We start from the raw sequence: 24750 nt of genomic DNA, 5'->3' as shown, positions 1-24750 counted from the left end.
CAGAAATCTGCCAATGCATTAGATGTGTTTGAAAGAAAAATATTACGTAGGATCCTGGGCCCAATAAGTGAAAATAACAACTGGCGAATTAGGTACAATAGAGAAATATACGAGCAATATAGCGAACCAACTCTAGCACAACATACTAAACTGCAGAGATTACGATGGGCAGGGCACGTGGTCCACATGCATGAGAATAGAATCCCCAGAAAATTATTAAATGCAAGAATGCAGGGAAAAAGACCTGTTGGAAGACCTAAAAAGAGATGGGAAGATGAAGTCGATGAGGATGCCAGGAACTGCCTGGGAACGCGTTCATGGAAAAGAACAGCGGTAAATAGAGATGGTTGGAGAAGCCTGTTGAAGGAGGCCAAGGCCCGATTTGGGCTGTAGCGCCATTGGATGGATGGATTACTCTTAAATTTGTTTAAATTACTTTACTTTTTGGGCGATAGACGAAAAGTGTGAAATTTTACCATTTTTGACAATTTGTTAATAAATAATTAAGTCCAAAAACGACTGCAGGCAACATATAGGTTTTTATAACAGAGGTCCATACTACTTAAGAGGATATATTTTTTGCTTATTTCTGTGGCCTAATAGTAAATATTAGAGGAAAGTATCCAATTATGGAGAGCAATTATTAGGTAGTAATTAACAGCCCTCTATAAAATCTCTTAATTAAAAAAATTCAATCGACACAAAAAACAAAATCACAAATTAGTAACCAAATATGGAATAGGTACCCATACATGGAATATAAGCAAACACCAACATGTCACTAACAAAAATACATAACAAAAAAGACATAAACAACATAAACAAATAAATTTAAATAAGAAAATTGTTAAAAATGGAACAAGTAGCCTAATTCACTTGCAGAATTAACACATCCATATATCAAATTTTGGACCAGCACAATCATAATAAGCCCAGAGTCCACCCATTATGCACTTAATCCAGTTTTTTCCACTGTTATCCACGGAAAAAAGTCTTTGGCAAAATACACATTCAGCATCAGCAGAGTTAGGAGATTCTTGGACCAACAACTCATTAGTCTCACTTGCTGCATTAAACTGGATAACATCCAATTCCTCATGAGTCTTCTTTTTTAGAATCAGTCTTATTTTTCTTTTTGTTCGTTTGTTTCTCTTCGCAGTTTTCTTTTTATTCTGTGTCTTGGCTAATTTATTTTCTTTTTCTTGTCTCTTCAAATTTTGATTGACTAAATCATTCTTGTAAGGCGAAGATGTTATGACAGGTATTTTTGTCAAGGCTTCACCAAGTTCAGATCTTGATTCGAGTGTAGTGATGTTAGTTCTTCAACCGTTTTTTATAGCATTTTGTTGAGCAGCAATAGCAACAGAACATTGCAGAACAGCAAGTACAAATCACTGAACAAATTTTTAGATACATTTCTATGTTTCTCTGGCAATAGATTTATAGAATACTGAAACACCACACCTGCTTTGAATGCTTTAAAGTGCTTTGATTAAGCTACGAAGTCAAACGTACAGGTTCAGGTTGTACATTATTACTTGCTTCTGGTACAGATATTTGTGTCAGGGCTTGAGCAGGTTCAGATTTTGATTTCAGTGTAGTAATGCTTGTATAACCGTCTCTTACAGCATTATGTTGCACAGCAATGAAGTCAATATCACTAAACACATTTTTATTTAAAAGCCATAATCCAGTAACCTTAAAACTGTTCGCTGTAAGGTCACCTGTTTGTAGTTTTAAATAGGATTTTCCAAACAGCTTCACGATATCATATGAAAAGAGAGGTCTCATATTATTTCTAATTCACATACGTATTTATACATATATATATATATATATATATATATATATATATATATATATATATATATATATATATATATATATGTATAATATATATATCCTCACTGTAGTATGTAGTATGTTTTTAACGGCCTCGTAAAAGTCTTGTCTTAAGTTGTATGTGGAGGTAAAGTCTCTCATTAGCTGAGCACTCACATTTTTTCTAGGGCAAATAATAAACGGTGGCACAAAATGACCTGTAGCATTCATACAAACAACTATTGTCATAAGGTATCCTCTTTCTTCTGAAGTAAGTGCAGCTATCTGGCGTTTACTTTATGACCGATGATTTGTGGTATCTTACTCTGTACTATTGTAAGGCTAGATTTATCCACGTTGTAAATACGATTTGCTCGATAGTTATTTTTAGTGTAAATATCTTCAAGAAGATTGAAAAAAGCGTCCACTTTTTCCTTATTCTTTATCCAAATCCAAATGCTATTTAACTACTTTTTTTCAGCCCTTCCTGACTAAGTTAATGGATTCTGCAAATTGTTTCTCTTTGCTAACATATACACGCAATACGGCGAAGATCAGTTCTTGTGAAACCGTGAAATTTGCTCTCCATCATCAATATAGATTCTACCAGCTTACTTTCGAGTTGGGAGCAGAATATTGAATGTCGTCCTAATGTGGTGGCTGCTGCATCTTCTGGAGACTGTTTATCTTTTTAGCAAAAACGGAATAAAGTTGTAGTAGGCACTTAAAAATGCTGTGCTGATTTCAAATATCCCATTTTCTTTTCCCGGATGAATTTTACAGCTTCTGTCATTTTTTCTTCGTCCCAGATTTTTTGTTTATTGGTCGATTGTGAAGCTGATAATATTCTAAAAACAAATATAACACATAATTTTTAAAAGAAATAATCTTTTACCTTATATGTAAATAGACACCCTATTATGGAATATTTCATAATTGGGCACCAACAACTGTCCATATTTGGATTTTTAAACTTGGTCAAACTAGTGTCAATATTTTTTCAATTCGCAATATTTTAATTACAGAAGGTCATAAAATGAAATAATAAACAAAATATGGATATACTCAATAGTACAGCAAGTCTGTATTCATGCATAATAATCGATAATACTCGTTTAATACATACCTTTGAAATTTTCTGAGAGACGATAAAACAAAACACTCCTGCCACATGAATATCGTTCGTGTAACTGTCACAAAGGTGTGAGTGCGATAGTAAAGAGAGCGAGTGAAATAGAAGATGGTCGTGTATTGCATATCAAACTTTCACTATTATTTCAAAATAATTTTAGATTACTGATAATACTCATATAGTAGGCTGATGTACTTAACTGGTTTGAGATATTTTGATGTTTATTTTGACGTTAATTCAGTGGTTAGTGTCATTCGTACATTTCATCATAAAAACCTTTTTCGCGTAAAAAAAAATCATACTAATTCGGTTATTTTTAGTTTAATTTATTAAGTTTAATTAAATATTGCCTTGATTTAACTAAGTTTAAAACAAGTATCCTACCAAGTCGACACTGCGATGAACCCCAAGTAGCACATATTGTAATTGTGTCCGAGGAAGGATATGCACAAAAGGGTTTTGCACGACGTCTCAACAGAACTGAATCTATAGTTTCTAGTACTCTAAAAAGGTACCGCGAAACAGGAAATTTTGTACGAAGGCCTGGTCAAGGACGCCCAAGGTGCACAACCGCAATTGATGACCGTTTTTTGCTTCTTAATTCTACACGAAATCGTTCATTTACATCGATGCACCTCAGAAATGAGCTATTAAATGTTAGACAAGTTAATGATAGTTCACAAACAGTTAGACGAAGATCAAAAGAAGCAAACTTAAAGCCCAGACGCTCCGCTAAAGTTCCACGTCTCCTCCAAAATCATAAAGCTCGTCGTTTGGAATTTGCAAGAACATATATTTAGTGGAATATCGACAACTGGAAAAACGTTTTTTTCACTGATGAGACCAGATTATGGAAGCCAGATGGTCAAACCTACCTCTACAGAAGAGTTGGACAACGATTCGCCAACTGCAGTCTCGCCCAGACTGTTAGTTTTGGAGTTGATGGCATAATTCTTTGGGAAGGTATTTTAGTTGGGAAGGACGTACCGCACTTGTGAAAGTGATTGGACGAATGAATAGTGATTCTTACGTTTAAAACATACTGCAAGATCATGTTTCGTCGGTTGGTCAGATCATATGTTGGTTACATTGGATATGAAAAATAAATTCACGTTAATGTACGATAATGCTTGACCACATGCTGCTGCTAAAGTGAGTAATTATCTTGATGAGTTTCAAATTCGAAGATTGGATTGGCCACCGTTTAGCTCGGATTTAAATCCAATAGAGCACATGTGGGATCACCTAAAACGCAGCATACGACAAAGAAATCCCGTTCCAAATATGATAGAGCAGCTTCGGCTTGCTGTACAGGATGAATGGAATGCAATTTCCCAAGGATATGTCCAAAATTTACTTGCAAGCATGCTGAGAAAGATGCAAGCAGTAATAAGAGCTAGAAGGGGAAATACTCGTTACCGATCATGCACTTCTTTAAGTTAAAACGACTTGTTTAAGCAATTTAAATTATCATTTAAGTTTAGAGTAAAATAACCTTATTTACCTAAAATTAAACATTTATTTTTTTCGCAATTTTCCCCGCATAAAAATTTAAAATTGTTCATTAAACATTGTTAAAATAAACTCTATTTTACAATAAACGACTTGATTGGCCAGAAATTATTTTGAAAAAACAAAAATTACAAAATTCTAAAATATTCGATATTTTTGTCCATGAGTTTAAATATTCACTTATACTATTACAAAAAAATATCACATTTTCATTACAAAAAAAATGAGCAAGAAGACTGTTTTAACGTATAATATAATCACTTAAGTTTAAGTAATAAAGTTTTTCTATACTTGTTTAATTAAATTAAAAAACAGAGTGAAAAGTAGGACCCTCCGATTCATTGCAGTCATGGCCGAGTGGTTAAGGCGTCTGACTCGAAATCAGATTCCCTCTGGGAGCGTAGGTTCGAATCCTACTGGCTGCGAAAATTTTATTAAATATTAATAGCAGATCTTATTTATAATAGAAATAAATTAATAAAAAATTAAACAATAGTGTAGTGTTGAATTTCATGTTTTGAAGGTTTAATTGGGGGTTACTAAAAGTTTTGCGTACTATTATACTCAATGTATTATTGATTAGTTTTATATTTAAATCAGTACATAAATCGGCTAATTTATTTCAATAAGAAAATTATGCAAATTGTTCTTATATCAAAATCCAATACAGACTACATTTTTTAATTATTGTCATCGACCAATTAGTCTATTGACTTTTATATTACAGGATTTAAAGGGTTTTGCTCAGACGACTGGAGATAATTTTACACGACCATGTGGGTCCTAATCTCTAGAAATATCGCTGTTTACGAAGTAGAGCAGTCACAGTAAACAGTTTTGACACCTTAAACGCCAGAACGCATAATAAAAAAAAGTTATGTGGGCCAAAATATAATCTTATATACTAAAACGCTAAGCCCTTTTCTTGTCCACCACTTTACTTAAAAACCATATTAGATAATTAAAATATTTTTTCGGAATGTTATTAGTATTACGTATGAGATTGTCAAGATATACTTTTGGTACAAAAATTCACTTCCGGTTTTGAGATGACCGGAAGTTAAAATTTACTTTAAGTTCTAGACCCCACAATGTATATATGGATCGAAAGGTCTCGTCGAGACGAATCTAAATATGTACTTCCGGTTGAGATCCGACACCGGAAGTGATCCGAAACGCGCATAAAACGACAAGATAGAGAAAATCTGGCACCGGATTCGTGATCAGCATGCAAAATTAACTGCTAAATGATATCCATGTCGACATTTGATCAACTAAAAATTGCATTCCGGTTTTGAGGTCGACTTCCATAATCACTTTTTTTTTACTTGCATTATTATTGATGAATGTTATGTATATTCTTGCTTATATTGTTTGTATTGATCTCTTAATTTTTCTCGCAAAATATAAATTTGATTTAGAAAACTCAATGTCGAGTTAATCCGCTAGTATACATATAAAGTATTAGTCTATGCATTTTTCATAGGTATGCTTTAGTATCAGTACAAAATCTTACATTTTTATTGACTTTTAGGAATAGTTTAAGTGAGAAGCACGTGTACATCTCGTGGCCACAAATAACTTTTGGATTCCTGGAGCCATGTGATGCACACTTGCTTCTCATATAAGATAAGAATAAACCTGTCGTAGCTTGTTTATTTTATATGTTACAGTGTCTAGACGACTGCATTACATGTCACTTAGTACTTAGTTGTGGGTAGGCGAGGTTGTAGTGTGTCTTATCAGTTCCCAATATGTCGTATGAAAATGAACAGAATCGTTTGCAAAAGCTAGTAGAAGAGTTTATTCAGACGAAGACATTGATGACAGTGGTCGAGATAAAAATTTTGAATTAGATAGTGATGAAGAAATAAGTAGTTCTTCCATAAATCAAGGTATTCCAGACAGCAAAAGACCTAAAATGCAAAGTAATTTACCTTCAACATTACAAAGAACAGTAGACTTGCAAAGAACCATTGAAAATGTTATTTCCCAATATTGACTGCCAGATAATGAAAGTTCTTCAGATGACGATGACATTGCGATTGATGATAACACACCTTTAATATGGAAGAATATACATGGTTTGAACTCGAAAAATATTAGATACATTCAGTGTTCAAGACTCAGGTGTAAAAGCTGAGTTTTTTGAGATGTATGATAAAACTCCCCTTGGCTATTTTCAACTATTTGTGAATGACGACATTATTGGGTGGATTGTGCAAGAAACTAATCGATACGCACATCACAAGCTAAATATAGGTGGTCACGGTCCAAAAGCTAGAATTCATAAGTAGGTAGATGCCAATAGCGAAGAAATAAAGACATTTTTGGCCATTCTTGTTTGAATGGCATTGCAAACATTGCCAAAGTTGTATTCGTATTGGTCAAAAAATCCATTATACGAAAGCAAAGTGTCTTATGTCGCGTAATCAGTTTGAATTACTACTTGCTAATTTACACTTAAGCGACAATGAAAATAGTGACAAAGAACTTCGACTGTACAAATTATCACCCTTATTGAAGTTGTTGGTATCAAAATTTCAAAGAGTGGTAGTGCCAGGAGAAGAGCTCTGCATTGATGAAACTATAGTTTCGTTTAGACTAGACTGCCATTTAGGCAGTATATTAAAAACAAAAGACATATGTTCTTCTTCTTCTTCTTCTTCCTCTTTATAAGCAATTCTGCTTGTTCAGTGGCGGATTAATACTTCTATGAAGAGTTGTTACTCGATCTTTTGCGCGGTCGTCCGATACTTCTTCTGCCGATTGGTGACTTATCTCTTGATATTTTGACGACACCGGTCTCCTCCATTCTGCTTATGTGGTTATTTCATTCTTTTTTTCTATTTTGTGTCCATTCATTTATACACTGTACGTTATATTTTCTTCTAATGTCTTCACTTCTCTTTCGATCTTTCAGCGTATTTCCTGTAATTCAGTACTCTCATCTCTGCAGTTTCCAGGAGCCTTTGCCTAGTATGCCTAGTATGCCTAGGCATATGTCATTTTTGGTCTTACAGTGGCTTTATAAATTCTTGACTTCATCTCAGTGTCAATGTGTCTGTTTCGCCATATATTGTTATTAAGGCATCCTGCCAGTCTATTTGCTTTTTGCACTTGATCTTTCACTTCTTTGTCCAGGTATCCATAGCTAGACAGTGTAGTTCCCAGGTATTTTATTTCCATTACTTGTTCAATACTGATGCCATCAATTTCTACTTCACATCTGGTTGGTTCTTTGCTGACTACTATTGTTTTAGTTTTCTGAGATGAGATTGTCATATTAAATTCTTTTGCTCTGTAGTTAAATTTGTAGACCAGTCTTTGCAGACTGTCTTTGTCTTGGGCTATCAACATTGCGTCATCTGCATAACAAAGTACAGTCCATCTAATTTACAAACACGAAATATTTAGGCGGTAGATGTGTTCTTTTTTAGAATCACTTTACCGAGTACACTGTCATTACAACCACTAGACATATTTTATTATATACGCGTAGAAATAATATTTGAAGATTTCTATTAATGTTAACTTAAAAAAATACGCAATAATATGTTTCATTTAATTTGTATAAATGCATTATAAAGCGTTTTTATGAAGAACAGTTGTTCGGAACACACTGTAACTGTAATCGAACGAAGGTGAAATTTTGGCATAAATTGGTAACACTTATTTGACAGTTGCGGTGTTGAAACTTTAGTTTTGTTTTTATTATTTACTATTAATTAAACTATGTTGTTTTTTAAACAAGCGGCTCAAATTGTTTTTAACAAGATTATTTTTTAACTCTTGTTTTGTATCTATTTATTTACATTAAATTTTAATTTATTTTGTTGTATACTGTTGTTGTACACTTTTGCAATAGTTATGTGACCTATTTGATTTAAAATGGATTTAGGAATTTTTTATACTATGGCAACTATGTCAACTTCGATCTCTGACGTAGATAATGACGTGCAACGGTTTGTAAATTAGATGGACTGTATTTTGATTTCTTTGTTTCCCATTCTGTATCCTCTTCATTTATCAACGGTTTTGATGATTTCATCCATGATCAAATTGAAGAATATGGGGCTCAATGAATCCCCTTGTCTTATTCCGCTGCCTATTTCTATAGGTTCTGTAAGTTATCCATCTATTCTAACTTTCATTTTGTTGTTTTGGTAGATGTTATTAATAGTTTTTATAATATTTAGGAAAACTTCTCTGTTATACAGAAGATGTATTACATCTTACTCTGTAAAACGCTTTCTTTAGGTCAATCAGATACAGAAATGCTGGTCTATTATACTCTAGTGATTTCTCAGTAATTTCCTTTTATAATATTGCATTTGTACACGATCTTTCACTACGAAAACCCTGTTGTTTATCTGCTAAACTTTTCCTCTGATTTATTAGCACTTGTAAAATTTTAGTTGTAAGTTTTAGCATAGTATTTATCAAGTTTATACCTCTGTAGTTTTCTGGCTGTTTTTTATCTCCTTTTTTGAATAGTAGAATTAGTTCGCACGTTCTCCATTCTTTCGATATTTAATGGTGTTTTATAATTTTAATAATTAATGTTGTTAATTGTTCTGTCATTGCTGCTCCACAATATTTCAGTAACTCGTTTGGTATCCCGCCTTTACCTGCTAGTTTTCTATTCTTTAGGTTTTTAAGTATTTTCCGAACTTCCTGTACATGTGTATAAAGTTCTTCATTTGTGGTAATTTCTGGTGTTTACAGTTCTACCGTTTTCGCCCCGAACATATATCTAGCGTAGACATATGTTCGGGGTGAAAATATACAAACTCTGCTTGGATTGTGGTTATACTATGATCTACAAATTTATTGTGGTAATGATAAAACTGAAAATATGCCAGTTCCGGATAGTGCTGTGTTTCGTTTAGCTAATAACTTATTAGATGTTGGACGTACTATAAATAGATAATTTTTATACTAGCGCTATATTAGCACATAGGTTGCTAAACAAAAATACAAATTTGGTGGAAACTTCTGGAGGCAAAACAGAAAACTTCATCCGAAAGAAGTGACAGATGCAAAATTAAAGAAAGGGGAGATTATTGTGTTGGAGATTAACACAGGTGTAGTAGTAACTAAGTGGAAGGACAAACGCGAAGTGCTTATGCTGAGTACAGAGCATACTGCTGAAATGGTAGACGTCCATGAAAGGGGAGGAATAGTTGAAAAGCTGGTTTCTGTTGTCGACTACAATAAGAGCAAAGGATTTATAGATATAACCGACCAACTAAAGTCTTACTCTACAGCATTAAGAAAAGCAATTCAATAGTATCGTAAAATAGCAATTGAGCTCCTTCTAGGGTCAGCTATTGTCAACGCCTATATAATTTACAAAAAAGTAACCAATAATAACATTAGTTGTTGTTAGTTAGTCCAAGGAAGAGTTGGTTTATCAACTGGTAGATTTCTCTAGACTAACTGGTCCTGTAGAATTTCTATTTCCCTTTGTATATATTAAAATACAGAAAAATATTCTCAATCTTTTTGCATCGCTGAGATTGATAATATAAACATTTTAAGTTTGTTTATATAACACAGGTGGATATTTCTTTTCATCATAATGATCATCATAAACATGAATCTTTCCGTTTATGCTTTTTTTATACCGAGTTGGGCGAATGAAATCACTCTGCACTAGACCATGATGTCAGGTCATTGTTTAGTCCGAATTTTTCTTTTTTAAACGTAATGGTGTTTCGTTATTCGTCTTTTGTTATGGGAAATTGGTTAGTAAGTTTTTTTTTTATTTAACATCCAATGTTTATTGCAATCTGTCTCATTACAAACAATAAGCAATATGTATAATTTATGTACAATAACATAGTGGGAAGCTGCCCAGTGGCAAGCACCCAGGTAAGACATAATATAAATATAATCTATGATATAACAATTAATTTAAACTTATACTTAACAAACAAAGTTTAATACAGATAAACATCACTGATACATATATGAGTATTACAAGGCTAAAAAAAAACAAATTAAGAAAAGATTTAGAAAACACCAGAATAGAAACTTGTTATTTCACCGCACCATGACACTATGCTCTGCTTCTCCTGATTTACTAGATGTCCAAAGGGTCTGGTCGTTTTAATCTTCTTACTTGTGAAATGTTGAGCAGATCTGTGGCCAGCGGATTTGGATGGCAGGATAGTCTGGTCTTGTATACAGAGTTTACAGCAGATATAGCTTCGCAAACTGTTGGTAGCTGTAAATCGTGGTGTAATTTGTGGTTCGTGATATACCAAGGGGCATTACAGATCTGGCGCAGTACTTTCGATTGGAAACGTTGAAGTTTTTGTATGTTGGTATTACTTGCTGTACCCCAGATTTGTTCTGCATATTGCCATACTAGTTTTAAAATACATTTATATATCAGTAGTTTGTTCTTTAGGCTCTCTCAAGATTTGATTTTCGACTCATGTACCAATACATTTTCCTATAGATTAAGCTGAGTTGAAGGCGTTTCTTCCAGATGTGAGTGAGTGTTGTTTATAGAACCTGGTGGCGCGACACCTTTTTTAAAGTAAACGTTATTTGTGTTGATTTTAAACTGTTAACTTGGACTCACCACAGCTTAAGCCAACTCTTTAGTTTAAGTAGGTGATTTTGTAATACCTTTGCTGCTTCAGCTGCTGTAGAATTTGAAGCCATGATAACTGCGTCATCGGCATATGTAGCGATTGTTGTATTGGTCGTCGTTGGAAGATCTGATGTGTATATTAAGTAGAGGGTGGGTCCTAGTATACTTCCTTGTAAAACTCCGGAACAAATTGGAAACAGGTTAGTGATTTCCCCATCTATTTTTACTTGAAATAATCGATCTGTCAGGTAGGATCTTAAAAGTGAACTTATGGGATGAGAAAATGAGGAAATATGGGATGAGAAAAACTTTATCGAATGCTTGAGAGACATCTAGAAATGCAGCAGTACAGTAATTTTTTTGTTCGAGCAAATTTCTGATAGTCTTTACCACCCTATGAATTTGCTCGATAGTACCATGTTGTTTCCTAAACCCAAACTGATAATTCGGTAAAACATTACTGCCCTATAAAATAAGCTCCAGTCTTCTCAGAAAAAACCGTTCAAATACTTTGGATATAATAGGCAACAAGCTAATTGGGCGGTATGAAGATACTTCCGTGTGATCCTTATTAAGTTTTGAAATAAGAACAATTTGAGCAACTTTTCATTGGAGTGGAAAATAACCTGTTTTTAATATTGAATTAAATATATAAGTAATTAAACTTACGCCTTCGTTGGGTAGATTTTTTAGTACTAAACTAGAAATTAAGTCATATCCAGGTGACTTTTTAATTTCCAGATTATCAATTATTTTTTTGATTTCAGATTTCTTAACAGATTTAATAGGTGAAGCCATTTGATATGGTGCATTTATGACTTCATGGATAGCTTGCTCTTCTTCAACTGAGACTTCCCTCTGATGCGGTTGAAATATTTATTTGGTCGTTGTGTTTAAGTTTTTTTGTTAGTTTCTACAGCGAATAGTTTGTATCATCTGCAGGTGAGAGGTTCATTAAATATTTGTTGATTTCATTGTCTTTATGTTGGATCAGTTTTCTTTTGAGTAGTCTGCAAGCTTTATTTAGATTTGCTTGATCTTCTGGATACCTAGTTAGCTGCCACGTCTTTCGCAGTTTTCTTTTTTCCAATATGAGTGGTTAGTAAGTAGTGAAGTGTAGTTAGAAAGAGACTTGGATTTGGAAGAGATAGCTTTCGGCAGTAGTCTTCAAAGCCGGCAATTTTTTTTTAAGTTGAGAGGTGAATTTGGGCTCAAATGCAATTTGGCAGTTTTTTTTTAAGTTAATAACCAATTTTTTTGTGCTGTGCCTTATCTGAGGGATTTGTAAGACGGCGTTTCCAACCATTTGAGAGGTCCACATGGTTTTAAGAAGGAATTGAGTTGCCGAAATTTAAAGATTGTTGTTTGTTGTCATCCAGGATAATGGTCCAATTGTCCAATTGTCCATGGTCACTTCAGACCACTTCCAGCTTCTGTAGGACACAATTGTCTGTTGCTTGTAGTCTTTTGGTTCAATTCTAATTCCAAAAACTTTCTTAAAGGAAATACGTAAGCCAGTGATACCAGGTACATTTTATTAAAATTATTCAAAGTAATAAACAATTTTTCGTTAATAAAAAAATTGTAAATAAATGAAATTATAAGTTTTATGGATTAGCTAATTGTCACATTAGTTAAATGCAATTAATTTTAAAATTGAAGTAATATTTTAAAAAGGTTTAATATTTCACTTCCACATAATGACAATCAGTATTATCCTTTTCGAACATTTGATACATAACCATATATTTAAATTGTTTTGTTTAAAGGTTAACCCTAATGTAAGCTCCGTTGAAAAATCTAGATATTTTCATTTTAATAATAATTTAAATTCCTATAAGTATCCCCAACGTCTGGAGCTTGTTGTAAATCGTTACAAATAGCGCCATTGTAAGTTTTGTTGATAAATTTTGTTAATATTATTTGTAATAACTGTTGATGTGAAGTAATACTAAATATATAAAGTTCATATCTAAACCAGGAGTTGTAGAATTACTTCGTTTAAAAAGATTTTCACCCGTTAATATTTTTTAGAAAAGAAAAGCCTACTTTTTTATCCAGTAAGAGGATTCTTATAGACGGCGCCCTTTCCAAATAGTTTAGAAACCGTCTTGCGTGTGTTGCTCAGGAAATCTATGTAAGTATTTTTTTATTTCCTTCTCTGTAGTTACCCTTTCCAGTTCCTCCTTTATTAACTTACTGACGACCCAGCTCTACAACGAAAACAAAAGTGGCAGTTCGCAAACTGTTCGTTTCGTTTGCTTACCATATTCCCAGCCCAGTAATTTCTGTCCCCACTTTCAACCCCCTATAAATGATACCCAATGTGTACACAAATTATAGCGTTACAATCCAGAGCAACAGATGCCACTGCTCGTGAAGGTCACCATATATAGGAAATGCAAAGTTCGACCAGAAGATGTGTCACATGTTACGCAAAAAATTCGGCAGATACTGGTAGAAAATTTGCTCAGACTAAAACTCTACTGACCAAAATATTTTATTTTTAATGACTGTAGAAAATAAGAAGATAATATCAATATTTAAAGTAACAGTAATAGCAATCAAATCAGCGTATTCTGGGTATATAATATTTATGAGACAAATAAAAACATCGACTGGATAAAAATCAAATCAAATATAAGTCATAATATAAACAAACTTGGATGTGTATGAATTTAAGAAAGAGAAAGAAAACATACGAATTTTATTTTTCAACAGCAGTCATGGCCGAGCGGTTAAGGCGTCTGACTAGAAATCAGATTCCCTCTGGGAGCGTAGGTTCGAATCCTACTGACTGCGAAAGTTTTTTTAATTATGACATTACATTCACACTCTAAGTTAATTTGTGCGATTATGATAAATATATAACTGCAAGTGATCCACATAAAGACAATGCACAAAGCCGTATCCCTCTTGCACCGGGCCGTATACTTTTCTCAGTATTATTTCTCTCGAATTTCCGAGTTGCTTCATTTTTTTTTTTGTCATTACCCAGGTTCCTCACAATCATAGGTTACTACGGGTCTGTTCTGTAGATAGTCATTTTGGTTATTTTGTCTAATAATTTTGATGTCCTCAATCTTTTATTAGCGTCGTAGGTACGGTTCCTACTGGAAATACGTGCATTAATTTCGCTACTTACCGAATTATGTTGATTGAGTTTTGTGCCCCGACATGTGAAGTCATCAACACGTTCGATGATATAGTTGTCTATTGCGATATTATTTTCATTATTAGGTGTTCTTTTGACGGTCATGTTACGTCTACTTTAACTGTATCTTTTGAACCCAACGTAATTTTTATGAGACTGATATATTTGTTCGGTATAACTAACTAGATTACGAATATCTTCTAGGATTTGTTTTACACTATCAAAAGCTTGTCCAAAATATTTCATAATGACTTTGAAGACTAAGAAGATAACATCAATATTTCAATTAAGAGTAACAGCAATGAAACGAGCGATGCGACAGGACAAAAGAAAAAAATGACTGGATAAAAATCAAATAAAAAGTAAGAGCATAACACCAGACTTAAATGTCTAAATATAATATACACGGGAAAGAAAAATACGAGTTTCGCTTTTTAACAGCAGTCATGGCCGAGCGGTTAAGGCGTCTGACTAGAAATCAGATTCCCTCTGGGAGCGTAGGTTCGAATCCTACTGACTGCGAGAGTTTTTTAAATTACGATGTAAAATTTTATAGCTAATCCTAAGGTTAGTTTGTGGGGTTATAAGATTTATTATGCTAACATATCGTGACCACAGTAAACTGTAAGAGCTTTCATATTGTGAAAAAATTGAGAATTTAAGTAGGAAATAGATATGCCACTGTAGGTCCTATTCACTATTGTCTGCAAGTCAATAAATTGTTTAATATAATTTTTTTTAGCAAGACAACTTGTTTTAAATATTAATTGATATAAAGTAAGTAGAGAACTTAAAGAAAGGGATTTTAAAAAACCACAAAATATTTGTTATTATTTGTGTCCTTTCCAATCTGTAAAGTACTTTTTTAGTTGTTTATTCTTTTAGACATTATTTCGGAAAAAGTTTTACCGCAAACATATTTTATTATTAAATATTAATTACATTGTGGACAAATTTAGAAAACACCAAATAAACACATAATAAAAAAAGTTTTTACTTTTATGTATACTTAATATATTATATTAGTACTAAAATAAACAATAAATCTTATTGGGAAAAAGAAAAAAGTTTTTCGCAGTCAGTAGGATTCGAACCTACGCTCCCAGAGGGAATCTGATTTCTAGTCAGACGCCTTAACCGCTCGGCCATGACTGCATATTAAAATTTTGGCTTACTATACACTGTATGTTGACCGTGGTAAGAATATGGATAACAATTTTTTTTAATAAAATCTGTCAACCAGGCCCATCTCAAATATTATATATCCGTTTAATATAGATCATGATTTAGAAAAATCATTTACTGTGATTTAATTAAAAGTTAGTATAAAAATAAATAAAAACACAGCTCCAGGACCCAGGACTATACAATATTCAATATCATGATAAGTAAATTGGGAGAAGAGGTAAAGAATTATGCTACATGCTACTGGCAATTTACAATCAAATATGTAATACCGAATGTTATCCATCTAGTTGGAGTGAGTTTATAGTTTTATCATTTCTAAATCCATAGAAAAATACAGAAATGTAAGAATAATATATTTAGAGGAATCTCCTTAGGATCTTGTATTAGTAAAATAAAATATTTGAAATAATGTGTTAAGTTAGGAATGTCCTACGGTTAATTTTCGCGAGAGACGCCTGGTTCGAAAAAATACAAAATTAAATTTCTATTAGAAACAAATTACTTTTGTATTAAAATACACAAATGTGACTTTAAAGTATTATTTAATTCAATTTGCTTCGGTTTAACAATTCGACTGACTATATCTACATAACTCAAATATTATTATTACCATATTCAATATTACGATACATTCCCAGACGAAAAAGTCATAAAATTTAATTGTCTTCATCAGCCCTCAACTAGAGAGGCGATGCGCTGATTAGGGAATTTTTTAAATAAACATATTAAATAGTTACTCGACAGAATGGTTAAGTGGAGATTGGAAAAATGGCTAATACCGGCTCCCCAATTTGGACTTGGGAGAGGATTTTCTACCACAGGAAATATAAGTCATCTAGTAACAGATATTAATCTTAGTTTTACTTAAATTAAGTCCGTTACAGCTTTATTTATGGACATAAAAGAAGCATACGCCAATGTCAACCTTAGTATTCGCTATAACAAAATGTCACAAATTTGTCTTCCGGGATGTTTTAATAAAAAAGTATTTAAGATGTATGCCAACAGAACAACTCAATTGGCTAAAGATAGATTATCACACGGAGTCATATTAAGTCCAGTATTGTACTTTATAATAATATATACACATGATTTGGAAAAATCGGCAAAATTTTCAAAACTTTTACATTTTGCAGATGATGTGGTAATTTATAAGGATCAAGCTGAAATTAATCAAGAAATCAAAAATATAAATGATAACTACATAGCAATCAGCAAACTGAGCATTTGAAAATGGACTTACGTTACCTAAAGACCAAACTTAAACTTGTATATTTACTAGGCAAGGAAAAATGTCCCAGTAGAAATTAAATTAAAAAGTATAAATTTTCAGGTGCAAAAATCAATAAAATATATTCGTGTCATTTTGGATCAAAAGCTTTTTTAGAAAAAACATATAGAAAATATTATGAAAGCAGAAAAAGGAGTAAGTGTCCTACGAGCAGTTTCACATTATACATGGGGATACACTCTATTGATGTAGAGAGTTTATATGAGAGCAAGGATAGATTATGAGTCCTAGTGGGGGAATTCAGTAGAATCTGGTTACCCATACTAAAAGAAGAAGTTAAGAAAACGAAAATACCAGCATTAGTAAGTAAGTAACATATCGAGGATACATCGGTTATGTTTGTTAAATAACAAACATATAGAATCAAAATTGGGTGTTTATTGAGAGTAAACTAAATGTAAGACCAAATACTTACCATGTTGGGATAGTATTATAAGTTTTTTTCCTGGTTTTTCCTCATAGTTTACTATGGAATCACTAACAGGAGAAATTTACTGTCATCATGGCATGTGGTTATCTTTTTAAAGACAAATTACATGCTATGATGATTTTTTCTGACGGATATTCAAGTTAAAGTTGATTTCATGTAATATAATGAACCATCTTATGATACAGTCGTCCCAGGAACGCAACTATTGGAATTTTTTTTTTTTATTAATTTATTTAATGTCGTCCGAACCACTGGAGTTATAGACGACAACAATGGAAAATACATATTGTAACAAAGAAAGGTTAATATTAATTACGTACTAACATTAAAGAACATTAAAGAAGATTGATATATGTAATATAAGTACAGTCTAGATATTAATTTAAATATCTTTTATGCCTACAACCGTTAAAAACTTTATAATATTGTGTAGATGATTATTGTCTCTAAGAAGGTCGCCTATGTCGCTGGGAAGGTTGAGTTTACTTCTGGTTTCCTGGAAAATTTGACATTCGGTTAAAATATGTTTAACTGTATTGTTGGTTTGACACTGGTTGCAGTATGGAGGATTGTCTCTTGTAATTCGGTAAAGATGTGTATGACGGGTGTGACCAATTCGAAGTCGAGAAAAGATGACTTGTTTTTTCCTCGGTAACACAAAGGCTTGTTTTTGTAAAACATTGTCTTTAATTTGCCTTAGTTTTTCGGAACACTGCGACCATTTGTTTTGCCACGCACAACTAACTATGTTTTTTAAGCACAATTTAAGATCACTTGGCACTATTTTATTTAATTGCACTTGACCATCACTTGTCGCTGCTTCGTGAGCTAGACGGTCCACAACCTCGTTACCATGTATTCCAATATGAGATGGAACCCAGATTAATACCACATGTTTGTTTTCCTTTGCAGCATTTTGAAGTTCTTTGTCTTTATGAATAGGATTGCTGGAGTATATGTTTTTGATGTCACAAAGAGCATTCATTGAGTCAGTAATGATTGTATAATTTCTCTGGTCCGTTGTGTTAATGAACTTTAGAGCTTCAAGGATTGCGTATAGTTCTGCGTTCGAGATAGTCCAGTTGTTATGCAACTTAAATTTAGCATTATGAATATTACAGAAAATGGCTGCGCCGACTCCGTCCGTTGTTTTTGATGCATCTGTGTAGATCTGTCGGTAGTCGCTAAATCTATCCATAATATCTTTGAAGTTGTTTATTAATATGGCTGGTGGGGATTCATGTTTATTAAATTTTGATAGATCAGTAATTACTGGTGGTTTATTTACAGTCCATGGGGGAGGAGGGTTTTTGGAAGGCTGGTATATTGACGGGAATTGTATGCTATATTTATGAAGTAATCGGTTAATTCGTTCATAGAAAGGCGGATTACATTGAGGATGAGATGAGAAGTAGTGGCTGAAACGATTGCTGTGAACGTTATGGTAGACTGGGTTATCTAGAGAGGATAGAACTTTACAAGCAAACGACAAACTTAAAAAATCTCTTCTAAATTCTAAAGGGGTTTGCCCTGATTTACTACATATACTTAGTATGGGGCTTGTTCGAAAGGCACCCAAAGCGACTCGCAGTCCCGTATTTTGGATTACATCTAGTTCTTTAAGAACAGATTTTTTGGCTGAGTTATATATCACTGAGCCGTAGTCAATTTTTGATCGAACTAATGATGAAAAGATTCGTAGAAGAGTTGCCGTATCGCTGCCCCAGTTGATGTTCGACAGTGTCTTTAAAATATTAATGCTTTGCTGGCAAGTACGTTTTAGATTTTTAATGTGACTTTTCCAATTCAATGTTTTGTCAAATGTAAGACCGAGGAACTTTATTTCTTTTACAAAGACCAGATTTTTACCATTCAATGTTAAAATTGGATTATCCTCTTTTCGCTTTTTTGAGAAGAGCATGCATTTTGTTTTTTCGTTAGAGAAACTGAGTCCTGTTTTGTCAGACCATTTCTGGAGATTATTTAATGCGCTTTGTAGGATTCTTTGGGTGGATTCTAAATTTGTTCCTCTTAGTAGGATAACCAGATCGTCTGTGTATAGTCTTGCTTTTACTGGATGTTGACATTGTTCCAAGATATCGTTAATTGCAACAAGAAATAAAGTTACACTTAATACCGATCCCTGGGGGACTCCATTAATACCCCAGGAGTGAAGCTTTTCTACTATACCATATCTCCATGTGCAATCGTAGGCTTTTGTTATATCGCAGAAAATAGCTAGACAGTGTTGTTTGTTAATGAGTGCTTCGTGAACTTCGGATTCAAGATCAACTAGGTTATCCGTCGTTGATCTATTTTGACGAAAACCGTTTTGCTCCGGGATAAGCAATTTTTTATCTTCCAGAAACCATGTAAGACGACGGTTTATAATCTTTTCAAATAGCTTACAGGTTGACGAGGTTAGGGATATTGGTCTATAGGACTGGGGATCTGTTTTCGGTTTTTGGGGCTTAGGGATTGGGATAATATATGATTCTGACCAAGACTTTGGAAAGTAGTGCTGAATCCACATTTGGTTCAAAACATTAAGGAGGTATATTCTAGCATTTGTGCTTAGTTTTTGGAGAAAAATTATTGGTATATCATCTGGACCCGGAGAAGAGTTTTTTATGCCAAACAATGCATCGTCCATTTCTTCAAGTAAAATTGGCGAGTTCATGTAGTCTTCCGTGTTCTCCGTGATCATTATCTCCTTTTTTTCATTTCTAAATTTAAATTGAAGAAAATTTGGAGGGTAGTTGTTAGTGCTGGAATTTTGTTCGTAAAGGTCTGCAAAAATTTCTGTGATTTCTTGTGTTGAGGTAATGAATTGATCATTATGTTTTAAGAAACTAATTTGGGCGTTTTGCTGTTTTCCAGATAGTTGACGAATTTTCCTCCATAATGCAGACAGGGGAGTAGAGTTGTTGATGGATGCCACGAAAGATTTCCAGTTTTGTTTTTTAGTTTGCTTAATTTGATATCGAGATTCAGCTCTCAGTTTTTTATATTTTATTTGATTTTGTGTAGTAGGACATCGTCTGAATTTGTTAAAAGCTCGCTTGTATTTTTTGATGGCTTCGTCACATTTAGTATTCCACCACGGTACTGGCGTGTGAGTTTTTAGAGTTTTGGTTTTTCCGACTGCTTTGTGGCCTGCTTCTAATATTAACTCAGAGAATTTTAGATAAGTTGAAGATATATTTGAGGTACTAGGGTCAGGGAGATATGGGAGTTTTTGGTCTATTTGGTGTGAGAAAAGTGTCCAATTTGCCTGGTCTAATTTCCATTTTGAGAGAGAAGAAGTTAAGGCGGTTTTAAAAGGACGGGTTATAAGAATAGGAAAGTGATCACTCCCGTATAAGTAGGGATGGACTTCCCAATTTAAAGATGTTTGTAGGACCGGATCGCACATGCTTAGGTCGATAACTGAGGATTCTCCTGTTTGTATATTAAATCTTGTGGGTTCCCCTGTATTCAAGATGTTTATATTGTTACTGTCAAGTAATTGTTCTAGTACTTTTCCTTTTAATGATCGAAATTTGGATCCCCAGTAGGGACTATGACTATTAAAATCTCCTAAGAGTATACGGGGAGATGGGATCTGTTGAAGTAGTTCCTCAATTACGGCAGTTGAAAAATTTTCACTCGGTGGAATATAAATGTTGCATATTGAGATCTTTATATCACTATTAATTGTGATTGCAACAGCTTCTAAGGGTGTATTTAAAGGTATTAGTTCTGCTTCGTACATTTGGTTGATATAGGTTGCTACTCCACCACTTGCTTTATCTTTATTGGTCCTGTTTTTATAAAAGCATTTAAAACCCTTTAACCTTGCATGGTAAGAATCTTTGAAATGAGTTTCTTGAAGGCAAATAACTGATGGTGTTTGTTGAGCAATTAACTTTTGTAACATTTCGCAACGGGTGTTGTACCCGTTGAGATTCCATTGTATGATACATCTGAATGTTAAGTACTTAAGTTTTCTTGAGAGGATGAGAGTTCGCTGTCCATTGATGCAGATGTTCTGGAGAGTTGATGCTGTAATTTTCTTTTAATGTTTGTGATTTTTGTTTTCAGCTTTTTTGAGCTTTGAGTGTACATAGTGTCCAGATCCTTAAGGAAACCTGGTACATTGTCTGTATAGGTTTTAAGAAGATCCAATATGTCTGCGTTGTGTGGGGCTGATTCAAAGAAATTTAAAGTTTGGTTATAGTTCAGTGTAAAATTGTTTTTATCGTCTTCAAACATTTGTTGTAATGGTTGCATTTCATCGTGAATGGATTTTTCCGGTTTAATTTTCTTGGGTTTGGGTTTTTGAAATGTAGGTTGTTTGTGGAGGTCTTCAAGCGGTGGTGTAGACTCTGACATTTGTCGTTTAATGGAAATCGTTGAAGTTTCTTGGGCTACCGTTTCAGATGTTTTCATTGGTTCCGTATTCTGTTTATTTCGTTCTTTGGTACTTACATTGACATTTTGATTAACTGAAGATGCGCTTATGTTTTGACAAGATTCATCATTAGACGCTAAAGTGTTGGCGGCTTCTGTGCATTGGGCGAAATTCTCTAATGAAGTTTGCTCGTTATGTTGTAGAAGTGGGCATACTACAGCTAAGTGACCTGCTTGTTTACAAGAAAAACATTCAAGGTTGTCGGTTGCTAAGAAAATTCTGTATGATGTATTGTCGAAATTTATTATGAAAGAAGCTGGCAATATTGCATTGTTTTCTAAAGGAGTAATATACGTTTGTCGGCGAAAGCTGAGAATATGACTAAATTCTGGGCGAGACGCGTTTATTTTAAGAAAGTTGATAGGCGATAATAGATTTAGACCTAGCTTTATTAGCTCTGCTTCTAAAATAGAATGTGGTATGCTGGGGCATACATTGGATAAAACAATTCTTTGACTTGGAGTGATTAATTTGCGGGCAGTGAGAATTTGATTGTTGACTTTAATTGAACCATAATTTTTTAAGAAGTTATCTACTAGTTCTTTTGAGGATAAGTAAATGCATATTCTATTTTGAGAAATCCGTGAGGCGAAAATAATATCTTTAGGATTTACAGTACTGCCCAAGGCTATTAGATAATCTTCAATTTTTACGTCGTCAACAGAAGTAAATAAGATGGCTTGCTGTTTATCGGGAAATTTGGATGATGTTTGATTTTTTGTTGTAATTGATGCGTATGATTGGGAATTGTATTGAGTTGAAGTACTAGATATGGGAAGATTCAGAGGAGGGTTAGGGACATGGTCCCCTGGATTTTTGTTATCCATTATTTAAACGCCACATTAATAATTTAAATTGTGGCTGAGTACGGTCCTGTTCACCTGAAGAACTTGTTTTGATATTTCAACAAAATTTCGAAAAATGATGGGTGTTTTTCGATTGACAATAAATGCTTAAATATATATGTAAACAAACTTTGTTTACTTACTGGTTTTTGCAGATTCAACCGTTGATTTTAGATGGATTTGATTATAACACTGTTTTTGTTTAATGAAAACTAATTAACTAAATACTTAATGTGTTTTACTTTTTTAGACTCGATAGCTTTGGAACTCGTATTAAATACGTCTATTCACTTTGCTGTCTCGATGCGAACTCTCAACTATTGGAATTGGCGATACCATTTTAAAGTCGTCTACTTTAAAATGTATAATATATGTCTGAATTATCAATATAAATGAGTCAGATAAAATTAAATTATTAGATGAATTTTTCACCAAGTAACAAAAAACAAAATTTGTTGAATTTATTAATGTTTTTATTTTGAGGACGACTTCCAAAGTGGAAATTGAGACGTCAATAAACTTATTTTACCCTTAAATTGTGGCTTATTCCCAATAAGCCAATATGGAACGTCAACGGTATGGCTTAACACAGTAAAGAGTTAAAAATGGAACACGGAGGTTTCACCATAATTATCAAAAGCAGTATAGAACATTACGAACTACAGGCAACTAAAATACCACATACGTAGGCCACAAACATAGTAATTGAAGACTGGAGTGCACCAATCACTATATCATCATTATACTGCCCTCTTAAGCATACAATAAAAACAAATCAATTTTCTGAATTTTTTAAATCACTTCATCAAGGTACACACTAGGATCAAGGTTCCTAGCCGGTGGTGATTACAATGCCAAGTATTCTTTAAGAGCGTAGGCGCAAAATTTCGGGCCAATGCTTTTTAAAAGCATTCATTTTTTTCGAATCCTGAGAAAATTAACAAATATTTTTGAAAAATTTGAACGCAGAATGAAAGCTTACATTATTACCGAGGGCCGAAAGTCCCTTAGAATTAAGTTTTTTTGAATAAGATATTTGAAATTCAAAATCACACTAAATTTTCTCTTTTTTTTTTCACCCCTGTAACTTATTAAAATAAACATTATAGAAGTTTTCAGGGACTTTCGGCCCTCGGTAATATTGTATTCTTTCATTCTGCGTTTAAATTTTTCAAAAATATTTATTAGTTTTCTCAGGATTCGAAAAAAAAAGAATGCATTTAAAAAGCATTGACCCGAAATTTTGCGCATACGCTCTTAATAATAATTATATGTAATTGTAAAGGAAGAAGAGAGACAGAAAATAAACGGATTTTATTTGTATCCGCAGTCATGGCCGAGCGGTTAAGGCGTCTGACTAGAAATCAGATTCCCTCTGGGAGCGTAGGTTCGAATCCTACTGACTGCGAAATCTTTTTATAAGATATTCTAATTTTTTATTGATTAAAAATGTAGTTGAATGAATCGAAATAATAATACGAAAATAAAATCTCAATACTACAAATTATGTTTGTCTCTACAGTCTTAGATAAAAAAAAGAAATAAAAAAAAACTGAAGGCAGATTCTGATTCAACACTTGAGGTTATTATGGCAAAAATTATCAGAATCCACATAATCATTTCCGATAGATACCATAATTTTGATAATGAATCGAGACCAGAATATCAGCCTTGTGTTTGCAGGATCGTCATCTATCATAAAATTGTCGTCAACTTGCATTTAAGGGATGATTGAGGGTTTATTAACTATTTGTTACTACTTCCATTTAACACTATCCACCATTGACCTACGCTAACTTGTGAAATACTATTTTATGTGTGTCTTTTCAATGTTAGCTTAAATGTTATTGTTTATGAAATGAAGGCGCTTCCTAGGTCAGCAATACGTAGTTTTAACTCGGGTCAATGGATTAATTATTAACATATTAATTAATTAACATATTAATAGTAAATTCTTTCAATTATAGTAATATAATAATATAATTTAGTAATATAATAATACAATAAAATTTAAGAGTATGTTCTGTTTTAATATTTAATAGTTAAAATCCTACTAAAGACATAAGGTTTTTTTAGGTTTACAAATACCAGGTACAATTTTTGGTCACGGGCGCCATTTTTATTTTTACAATAAGCTAAAAGCCTTGTTTAGTGCGGATGATCCTTTCGAAAACCTACAAATCTTTGTGTATTTAACACAAAATCGTTGAATCACATTAGAAGTTTTAAACATGACCTGAAACCTACGGTTGTGAGTGCAATTTTATGTGGTAAGTATTATTAAATGTTATGCCTGGGATATAAGGGATCAGAATTT

The 24750-nt window shown here is 33.2% G+C and overlaps 5 non-coding genes across 5 annotated transcripts; 4 read left to right on the top strand and 1 right to left on the bottom strand.

Annotated features, from left to right (window-relative positions):
* Window positions 1-4808: 4808 nt before the first annotated feature.
* Window positions 4809-4890, top strand: TRNAS-CGA (transfer RNA serine (anticodon CGA)). Its single transcript has one exon. It is a non-coding gene; the product is annotated as a tRNA-Ser (tRNA).
* Window positions 4891-13792: 8902 nt separating this feature from the next.
* Window positions 13793-13874, top strand: TRNAS-AGA (transfer RNA serine (anticodon AGA)). Its single transcript has one exon. It is a non-coding gene; the product is annotated as a tRNA-Ser (tRNA).
* A 792-nt stretch (window positions 13875-14666) lies between these two features.
* TRNAS-AGA (transfer RNA serine (anticodon AGA)) lies at window positions 14667-14748 on the top strand. The gene has a single exon. It is a non-coding gene; the product is annotated as a tRNA-Ser (tRNA).
* A 551-nt stretch (window positions 14749-15299) lies between these two features.
* TRNAS-AGA (transfer RNA serine (anticodon AGA)) lies at window positions 15300-15381 on the bottom strand. Its single transcript has one exon. It is a non-coding gene; the product is annotated as a tRNA-Ser (tRNA).
* Window positions 15382-23759: 8378 nt separating this feature from the next.
* Window positions 23760-23841, top strand: TRNAS-AGA (transfer RNA serine (anticodon AGA)). Its single transcript has one exon. It is a non-coding gene; the product is annotated as a tRNA-Ser (tRNA).
* Window positions 23842-24750: the final 909 nt, after the last annotated feature.

Source organism: Diabrotica undecimpunctata, chromosome 5, assembly GCF_040954645.1.
Source record: "Diabrotica undecimpunctata isolate CICGRU chromosome 5, icDiaUnde3, whole genome shotgun sequence".
Taxonomy (NCBI): Eukaryota; Metazoa; Arthropoda; class Insecta; order Coleoptera; family Chrysomelidae; genus Diabrotica; species Diabrotica undecimpunctata.
The sequence above is the reverse complement of the archived record's forward strand: the minus strand, read 5'-3'. Positions and strand labels throughout refer to the sequence as shown.